At 40.3% G+C, this 10906-nt stretch overlaps 2 non-coding genes across 2 annotated transcripts; both read left to right on the forward strand.

Moving 5' to 3' along the window:
• Positions 1-3924: 3924 nt before the first annotated feature.
• On the forward strand, positions 3925-3997 carry TRNAE-CUC. The gene has a single exon. It is a non-coding gene; the product is annotated as a tRNA-Glu (tRNA).
• Positions 3998-4560: 563 nt separating this feature from the next.
• Positions 4561-4775, forward strand: LOC122003328. The gene has a single exon (XR_006117960.1). It is a non-coding gene; the product is annotated as a small nucleolar RNA U3 (small nucleolar RNA).
• The last annotated feature ends 6131 nt before the right edge of the window (positions 4776-10906 follow it).

A 10906-nucleotide genomic window follows, 5' to 3' on the forward strand; every position in this document is an offset into this window, starting at 1 on the left:
AAATCCTAGTGAGTGAAGCTAGGTGAAAGTCCTGGTGAGTGAGGCCAGACAGAGGAAAATCCTGGTGAGTGAAGCTAAGTGAAAATCCTAGTGAGTGAAGCTAGGTGAAAGACCTGGTGAGTGAAGCCAGACAGAAGAAAAATCCTAGTGAGTGAAGCCAGGTGAAAATCCTGGTGAGTGAAGCCAGGTGAAAATCCTAGTGAGTGAAGTTAGGTGAAAGACCTGGTGAGTGAAGCCAGGCAGAAGAAAAATCCTGGTGAGTGAAGCCATGTGAAAATCCTAGTGAGTGAAGCTAGGTGAAAGACCTGGTGAGTGAAGCCAGGCAGAAGAGAAGTCCTAGTGAGTGAAGCTAGGCAGAAGGGAAGTCCTGGTGAGTGAAGCCAGACACAGAGAAATCTAGATGGATCAAGGTTGACTAGACATCTGGTGAAAGTCCAAGTAGGTCAAAGGAATTGATCGGATACTTGGCAAGAGGAGAAAAGTCCAAGTAGGTCAAAGGGATTGACCAGATACTTGGCAAGAGGAGAAAAGTCTAAGTGGGTCAAAGGGATTGACCAGACACTTGGTGAGAGAGTCCTAGCTAGTCAAAGGTGACCGAATGCTAGGTTTTATGTACCAACAGGTCATGGATTGACCGGATGTTGGTTTGGGGGCTTGGGACTTGATTTTGGGCAAAAACCAGCAGCTGGATCGATTAGCCGATCGATTGGCTGGAGTCCAATCGATCGGCCGATCGATTGGGGAGTCCCCGCGAGAAGCCTTCGTTCAAATCGATCAGTGGATCGATTGGGAGGCAATCACGAGCGCACAGAAGCCTGCTGGATCGATCAACGGATCGATCCAGAGGCCCCAATCGATCAGTGGATCGATTGGGAAGCTGTGATTTGTTGCGATAAGCCCTGGATTGATCAGCTGATCGATCCAGACGAATTCCCAGAGCACAAAGGCGCTCTGGATCGATCAGCGGATCGATCCAAAGCCTCCCCAATCGATTGGGAGCAATCCAATCGATCGGGATCCGACTGTTGGCGCAGATAAAAGCTGTAGGCGTGCGATTCCTTCGGTAGAACTCTCGGTCATCTCTTCCGATCTTCACCTGCGATCACAGAGCTTCTCCACAGGGTTCTCACCGCTAGTTCTTGAAGGTTCTTGGAGATTTTCCAAGTCAAGAGGTGGATCTACAGCTGAGGAAGAAAGCTAGGGTTAGAGTTTTCAGTTGTAAAACTTGTAAGCTATTGCTTGTATTTGTTTTCCTTTCTTTCTTCTTGTACTGTGAGTTTGTAGGACTTCTCCGCCTTCGGTAGTTACCGAAAAGGAGTGATTTCTTAGTGGAGGGTGCGTGAGTAGGTGCGGATCCTTAGAATAACCACCTTTATGAGGTCGATACCAACTAAACCCTCCTTGTTAGCATTATGTAGTTTGTTTCTGTATTTTCCGATGCGCATTTCTGAAGAAACAAGCTGCAACGAGCACCTTGCACGCGACGAGCTATTCATCCCCCCTCTAGCTATTTTTCGGTCCCAACACCCAATGTCATCCTTCACCGGACCCGAAACCGTCAACCTGAATCTCATGTGTATCCTGCAGTCCTGAACAACTCAAGTACACATATCAAATACAAAGGTGAACCTAACTTAAACCCTTTGCCCAAACATCAAAACACATGGTCCCAAAGACCATTGGGATTGCTCCAACACGACACTCCAGCTACCACTACTCTCAAATGGTCGAGTGGATAGTTTGTAAAGTAGTTATCTAACTACATAGCAATGGGGTCTCTACCTACTCGCAATTCTAGCTACCACTACCCCTTAGTAGTTGAGTGGGCATGACAGGACATGCTGCATGCACTCCAGACACCACTACCCTAAGTAGCCGAGTGTGCAGAAATGGCTGACGACTCTCTCAACCACAAGGGAGACATTGTCACCGATATACGTGCAATGCTATGATGAGCAAGATGTGAATAATCATATATATAGATCTAATAATCAACTATACCACAATAACACAAGCATGTCTAACAATATATAAATATATATAGTAACCAATGTTAATAACAAAATAACCAATGTCAACTAATATCATGGATAACAACAAGAGACTCTATAGATATCAAGTCAATCATCTCAAAGATCAAGCAAAATAGGTATCAAACTCAAGAAGTAACATGAATAATGTTAAGGTAAATATAGTTGACTATTTAATCATAGCTCATGTACTAAGGACAAAGCACTAAAGAAACAAAGCAAAACATATCCGTCTCAAATGTAGATTAAACGAAATATCCATATGTAATGTTTACCACGAGCTTAAAATCCTAGAGCATACAACACGAGTTATTACAATTCTCTATCATAAATCAAATAATTAACCTAAATCCTAATCCAATTAGGGAACCCTAATTGGATCAACCTGATCATCGATTAGCATTGATTAATCCAACCCATTTGATTAAATTAGGTTTAGCCAAATTCTGAAACCTAATTCTAACCGATTAAGAAACATTGATTAATTCAACCTTTAAGATTATTACTTAGCCAATTGATCACCCATTTGATCTTTCATTCAATTATGGAAGATGTTAGCTAATCAACATTAGACTAACTCTTATCGATAAAGTATCAGTCATCAATCAATCTAAACTGATCCGAATTCTTTTTTCACATGCTTCAATATAATTCAAGCAAGACATGAATTAATAATCCAAAGAAACTCTTAAATATAATAGCTCATCTACGACGAAAATCAAGGAGGGGAAAAATATTGAAGGGAACATATATCGATGAATGGAATAATGTTCGAACACCTATGTCTTAGCGATGATTTGACGGAGCTGCTCCTTGTCGACCAAAGGATCGACCGAGGCAGAAGAAGATGACGCACCCTCTTCCCTCAATGGTGCCATGGAAATGCGCCAACAATGGTGGTCGGTTGGTCATAGAGACACGTATATGCTCTAGAGAATGAAACTACGGAGGTAAAACCCAACTCACGGTCAAACCGAGCTCAGAGCCAAGAAGTGATAATATTACTTCCTTATAATATTACTTCCTTATAATATTATCGATGACTCAATCATTTGTGACATTACTTCCTTATAATATTTAGCATTCCTAAATCGACGATAGGGTATGACACAGCAGTGTTGTAGTGTGTGTAGGGGGAAAAGAAGAAAGAGAAAATTTTCTCAAAAATACCATAATTCATTTTAAACAAATAAAAATCTTAAATTTGATTCGATCATAACTTGATCAAATCTACTCCAAATTAATCCCAATTTAAACCAACGTAATCATTATCTCCTTGCCTACCCGTTAGATTTAGTTTGAATCTAATCCAATTTTAATTTAGCACTCTCACTTCATGTTCTACATTTAATTTATCAATTTGTTATTATATATTTTATTTTTAAAATTCAATATTTAATATTTCAAGACACGGTATTTTCTCGTAAAAGTGGTACCAATGTATAGCTTAGGTCAAGGGTTTTCTAGATATGCGATCAATTTTAATTTTTCGACAACAAACGATGGTGAATCAATCAGTCAAAGTAGCGTTGAGAACTTTTCAAATATATACTATTAATGTTTTTCTAAATTCCAGAGGGGGCGTTCTCACCCCCTCCTCACAATTGGCTATGCCTTTATTTGTAGCAAGTCAGCAAACTGAAAGAGAAATGGAAGATCAAGCGGATTGATTTTTCGCTCGGGAGCATATTAGAAGACCGATCGACTCCTATGGAAACATCCACATCACATTGTTTTCCAGGGATTCTATTCATGCTCTGCCTCAAGTACTTTAAGAAATATTTGTGATCATTGGCATCCTACTTCGTGTAGCTAAGTTGCTTCATGTTTTTATGCTTATTTGGTGCTGGGTACTTATGTTATATTAGTCTTAGTGGCAGAAGTATGAACCGAATCCGTTGTAGTCTAGTTGGTTAGGATATTCGGCTCTCACCCGAAAGACCCGGGTTCGAGTCCCGGCAACGGAAGAATTTTTATTTGCGCTTCAATTTTAGGACGACCGAACCGAGTCAGTCGAACCCGGCCGACCAGATTGAATCGCAACCGTTCGAATAATGACAAACGGGATGGCGGGTCTTCTTCATCCAACGGCCACCATTTGGCTACCAGAACCTTCTTCCTCTATCGTCTATAAAACCATCAAGCAGACGTGCGTGCACAGATAGATACGCAGCTTCTCCCTCTTTGTTTTTATTTTTCCCCTCGCCTCTCTTTTTCCTTAGGCGCTTGCGCTTCGTCGTCGTCGTCGCTGTTGCCGAGATGGGGGGAAATCGTACAAGGCCGCGGTGGCGAAGGTCGAGAGGAAGAAGCTCGGCGGACTGGTCGCCGTCGCCGAGGAGAACTGCGGCCCGTCGATGCTCCGCCTCGCATAAGTGAACCCCATCTCACTTTGATTTCGTGTTTTTTTAGATAGATCCTTGAAGGACGGTGAGGTCGTTGCTGTTTGTTTTATCATCTCGTTATTTAGTCCCACATCCCTTGTTTGTCATGTAAACGGGGCTTTATGTATGAGGCGCTGGCTTCTCTCGGCACGACCTTACTTGAACAGGATCTGTTCTATAGGCTCGTACCACTGTATCCTTGAGTGTTAAGGAGACAGGCAACCCAATCTGGTTGATGACGTAAAGATTCGAGATCAGAGCGTGATTAACGGCTCAGGTTCTATGGGATCAGAGGCTGTGGAGGATCGTTCTCAGCGGGTGTCTACTCACCTGCTGGGGTGGTCTCGAATCTGTCTGACAGACGCAAAAAAAGTTTTTGCCTTAACGAAGAAGGGACGCAGCAGATTAATATAATAATTTTATGTTTTTTATGACTGTAGAACTCGTACATTGCATCTCAAGTATTGTTTATCTCCGAAAGTTGCCACTTGTGGGTGCGCTATGAGTGTCATCTCAAGCTCCCTTCTTCTGCCTTCTGAAAATTGTAAATTTTTCATCAAAATTCAGCAGGTTCTGATCACCTGAGGGATGTATTTGGACACATGGGCCTCAGTGATCAGAGGACATCGCTGCACTGTCTGGTGGTCACACATTAATTAATTGGAAACCTTGCTTTCTGATAATCATCTCTAAACCTTTTTCCATGCATTTTGTTTCTGGCAGGGAAATCCTAAGTGGTGGGAAAAAAGCTTCTCCATCTGCCTTCCGACAAGGCCCTATTAGTTGGGAATTAAATTTAACTGTAGATAAAGTTAAAATATTATGGAGTCAATGGATAGAGATTGAATATTATGAGGTGATAAATAACGGATAGATGAGATGGTAATTGTTGATAAGAATGATAGTTCTAGATTCAATTTGTTTGAGATAAACTCGATGTAGTGAGAAATAAATGTGGAGTTAGTAATTATCTAATAAGTTTATAGATATGTTAACGTTTTTATTGAATGAAACTTGTGTTTATGTTTTTTTTCTTATTTTCATCGTCCACATAATGTGTATTTTTTTTCATAATTTTTTTCTTCCAATGAAAAGATATAAGAACTATGATTAATAAAGATATGATTCTTTTTTAAGTTTTGGTGTTCAATGTGAGTAATTATAATAATTTATATGAAAATATTTTTTTTTTGGAACTCATGATATTTTTGGAGAAAGGTTATCATGGTCCATGTGATGATTCAATGTTATCTGATTCAAAAAAAAAAAAAAAAAAAAAAGTACGTGAGATTTAAAAAGAGATAAAAGTGCACTCTTTCTCATTTTTCAAGTATAATTTTGAGAATTAGTTGGTGGTAATGTATTATTCGAAGATGAATTAAAAATGAACGTGAAAGGTAAAGATAACATTTTCATCTATTTAAAGAATGAAAAATATGAATTTATTTCAGATATTTTCTTTGTGCCAAATATGAAGAGTAACATTTTGAACTTATGACAACTCTTGGAAAGAGGAGATGACATTCATCTAACAGATAATATACTCATCTTAAAAGATGATATTAATTGTTGGCGTGCCTATGTTAAGAAATAGAATGTTCTTGCTTAATATTTAAAATAATATTTTTAATTGTCTCAAAATTTGTTATAAAGACATCACTTGGTTATGACATCTTCGATTTGAGCATCTCAATTTCGGAGGGCTAGAATTGCTTTCAAAAGAGGAAATGATTAGAGGACTATTTTATATCAAATATCCTAACCAATTATGTGAAGCAAGCCTACTAGGGAAGCAATTTAGAAATGATTTTCCAAATAATTCAAGTTCAAAAACCCAAAAGCCACTTGAAATTAAACACATAGATGTTTGTGATCTAATAAATCCAAATTCGCTTAGTAAGAGTAATTATTTTTTTTATCCATAGATGATTTTTCTTGAAAAATTTAGGTATATGTCTTGAAGCAAAACATCAGATGTCTTCAGCATATTCAAGAAATTTAAAATTACTCTAAAAAGGAGAGTGGTATCGAGATCAAAATCATGCAATCTGATCGAGGAGGAGAATTTACCTCAAAAGAATTTCAAGAATTCTATGAAGTCAATGGAAAACAATGACCTCTGACAGTTTCAACATTCCCTCAATAAAATGGCTTGACGGAAAGAAAGAACAAAATCATCCTTGATATGGCAAGGAACAAGCTTAAAAGCAAGAAACTGGCAAAGGAATTATAGGTTGAAGAGGTTACATGTGCAGTATTGTCACGCCCCGGAGGTGTACTTGCCTAATAGAATGAGTGTTACCCGCTTGTAATTATATCTGATACAATATAATACAGTCCACACGGCTGGTACAAAAATAAACCACGCAAGATAACAATTCACAACCCAGACAGTTGGTTGAAACACAAACTGATCCGGTGGTGAAGGATGGGGTCGGGTCGTATAGTGGTCAACGACACGTGGAAGTCAAAATCAAGATGGATAGCCGGATGTTCTTGCTGAGCTGGTTGGTTACCTCGCCGATTGGCCATGAGAGCGCCAAGGTCGACTCGAAGACAACTCGATCGCAGGTCGGGTTTCCGATGCTCAGGGGTTCTCGCATCAAAGAGTCGATGCGCCGAGCGGTATGGGCGGCATGTCCGCTCGGCCAAGCTACCGAACAACTAAGGCTGCAGGACCGTCCGAGTATGCGACCGAGCGGCTCACCCGCTCGGCCTAGTAACATATGAGAGAAGAAGACAAAATGGACAGCTGGCGATATCCTTCTCGAGACATGCGCCGCCAACAGATAGCACGGTCGGCGATCAGACTGGACAGAAGATCGTACGGTGGAAGTTTCCACTGTCATGTCGGAGATATGCTCGGATGGTTGCAGTATGGCTTCAGACACATTTTTCTGACATATCCATTTTGAGGTATGCTTTGAGGAGCGTTCACACCTCGGGAAGCGTGCACTCACGCCCCCCCCCCCCCCCGAGATCCTATATAAGGACCCCAAGACTTTGACGGAGGTATACGCGATTCTTCACTGTAGCTACAGTCTCGTTACTCTGCTTCCACTTTATTTCGCCGGTGCCTGACTTGAGCGTCAGAGGGTCGTCGCCGAGAACCCCTTCCCGACTCGGCTTTGTTGCAAGTTCATTGGAGGTCCACGTCATCTTGGAAGTCATCTGAAGGCAGCAGCAAGTGCCACGTCCCCAGCGCCCGTCGACTCGACTCTCGGACAAGATCACAAACCATGCAAAATAATAATACACAGTCTACATGGTTGTGCAAACACAAACCACGCATGATAAACATCAACCACGCATAGTAAAATAAAAACAAACTACATGTCAGCACGACTTAAATACAACAAGTACAAATACCAGAAACAAATACCCAACCAGAATTAAAAATTCACATACAAGTGAATTATTATAGAAACAAGTCCAAAAGTCTAAAGTAGAATTAAAATGAAAATCAAACGTGGAAAGCTCTCGATGAGATATGGGAATGACAGATAAGATCTTCCAACGACTTCGCATTACTTCTGTCTACTACCTAAGAAAGAAAAACATAACTGGGGTGGTGAGTCCAAATGACTCAACGGGTAATATAAGATAGACAATGCATGAACATAATATATATCTAGAAAATTAAAGATATACAGTCTCATGGGAAATAATAAGAATAACAGTGGTACTAGAATAAATGTCCATTCTTAAACCTATATACTAAGTAAGCAATAAAAGTAAGTGCAATAGTGGATCTACAACAGTACTGCTTGTATATACAAGAGCACCATATGCGACATATACAAATACAAATAAACAATCCAATGTCGAGCACACGCAGCACACATATCTCAATCATATATAAACATATCACAGACATATGGATACAATAAATCAACAACATACTCAAACACATATCATATGCATATGCATGAGCATGGTCACTTCCGCCCACCCCTCAAGTTACCACGACCCTTGTGTGGATGAGAGGCTGGGATAATGACAATTATACGACATGTAGGGAGATTGGTGACCGGCTTGAAGGGGGGTTAGATAGACGACGGCCCAAAATCTTGTGTTTCCTACCAATGTTAGCTTGCGCAGCGGAAATACAAACAAAACAAACAAGCTAAACTAAAACTAAGACAAGAAATGAAATGCAAACCAATACACGCCCGTTTAATGTGGTTCGAAGATTAGGACTCCTACTCCACGGTTGTCCGTAAGATGGACGATCCCGATCCTTCGGTGGATTACTCCCCGACAAACTCCGGCTAGCTCACGTAGCTCGTTGTGGGTGGAGAAATCTCACCACAACTCTCACAAGAACTCCTTTGACGCTAGGGCACAGGTAGACTACTAATAGAGATTAACCACCTCTATTTCGTTAACCTCAACCAAGCTTCCAAGGCTTGATTATATAGGTCACGGGTTAGAAAACCCCGCCTACCAGTTAACTGCCAAAACATGCAGTCGACTGCCCTCTGTGAAAATTCGATCATTACATCCCAACGGCTCGATACCAATCGATTGCTAAAACATGTAGTCGACTGCTGAAACATGCAGTCGACTAGTACCGAGTACATTCTCTCACAGCACTCGGACCCTCACCCTTACGATTCATTTGACGCTTCCTTCGCAGCCTTGACCCCTTGCCTTCAAGCCTACTTCCTTTGGCTCTCGTCCCTCAGATGCATACACGCCCGTGGCTCATCCCCAATGCCATCTTTCGCGTATGCCTCGAAGTCGCTTCCCTCGGCCCTTGTCCTCACTGCCTTGTCCACGGTCCCTCGGATATATACAAGCCTGTAACTCGTTCCCAATGTTTTTGCATTATCCCTCAAGTCAAGGTTGACCTGGTTGACCAAGCTTGAGTCTTGGTTTGGGTTTCTATGTTTGACAATGCAGTGGTTCATTTGGGGAGATTGTTTGGTGCAATTCCCCTCTGATCAGGGTCTGATCAGGTTGGTTGAAGAAGAGTCAAGTAGGTCATGGTTGACCAAATATTTGACTGGGAAGTCCTAACTGGGATGTTGGTTGCTACTCGGAAAACCTATAGGTTCCACTGTACAAAAATTTTGTACAAAGGTCTGAACATTTTCCTAGCTACCATGTGTTCTTTTAAATTAAATTTTGGATCACCTGCGGAACTTAACACGTTTGATCCAAAACTTAATCTATTTGTTCTTTTAGGTTTTGACTTGGATCTCCTGCGGAACTTTACACGTTCGACCCAAGTCTCCTTAAGTTATTAATTCCATTAAATATTAATTTCCATAATTGGTTCCCAGTACTGACGTGGCGAGGCACATGGCCTTCTTGGATATGGGAGCAACCACCACCGACTAGACAAAACCTTTTATAGAAAGCTAATATTTAATTTCCTAAAATAACTTTAGGTTAACCAAAGAGAACAATCAAATCACAAGGAAAAGAAAAAACAAAAGAACACAATATCGAAAAACATATTCGAAATTCTAGAACGTAAGCCTCTTGTATTTGGTATTATTTCCATAAATAACTAGCATGATGCGGAAAGAAAAATTACTAGTTATACCTTGTAGAAAAACCTCTTGATCTTCTACCGTATTCCTCTTCTAACCTCGAACGTTGTGTGGGCAACGATCTTCCGAGATGATAAACCACTAACCACCTTCTTCTCCTCCTAGCTAGGTTGGGCCACAAAAGAAAAAGCTTCACCAAGGAGGAAAATCAAAACACTAACCAAGCTCCAAGAGATGCTAGCTTTCTCTCCTTCTTCTTCTTCTTCTCCAAGTAGTATCCGGCCACCACAAGAGCTCCAAGGAAGGGAGAGAGGTTAGGCCACCACAAGAGGAAGAGAGGGAGAGGATGGCCGGCCACACCAAGGAATAAAAGAGAGAGAGAAAATAATAGAGGTTGTGTCTCATGAAGGCACCCCTACCCCTTCTTTGATATTCCTTGGCCTAGGCAAATTAGGAAATTTAATTACAATAAAATTTCCTCAATTTCCTTGACATGATTTTATTGAGAAAAATAAAATAAAATTTCTCAAACTAAAATCAATGGCCGGCCACATCAATGAAGGAAAAAATTAGACAAGTTTTAATCAACAATTAAAACTTTCTAATTTGTTTCCGGAAATTTTAAAAAATAAAATTTCTCTTTAAAAATCTCTTCATGGTTAATAAAAGGAAATTTCTATAATTTTAATTTTATTAACATGTGAATAATTTTAAAGAAAAAATAAAACATCTCTCCAATCTACAAATAAGGAAAGAGATCTAATCTCTTTCTTTAATCTTTTGTAGATCTTTTACAAGAGAGATATTTTAATTTTAATTCTCTTTAAATTATATCTTTCACATAATAATAAAAATTAAAATTAAATTTCTTTTTAATTTAATTTGGCCGGCCCTACTAGCTTGGGTTCAAGCTAGGGCCGGCCACCCAATTTTATACCTAGGCCGGCCCTAGCTTGTTCCCAAGCTAGCTTGGCCGGCCCCTATTGGGTGGGTA

The sequence above is a fragment of the Zingiber officinale genome, chromosome 7A (genome assembly GCF_018446385.1).
Source record: "Zingiber officinale cultivar Zhangliang chromosome 7A, Zo_v1.1, whole genome shotgun sequence".
In the NCBI taxonomy this organism is placed as follows: domain Eukaryota; kingdom Viridiplantae; phylum Streptophyta; class Magnoliopsida; order Zingiberales; family Zingiberaceae; genus Zingiber; species Zingiber officinale.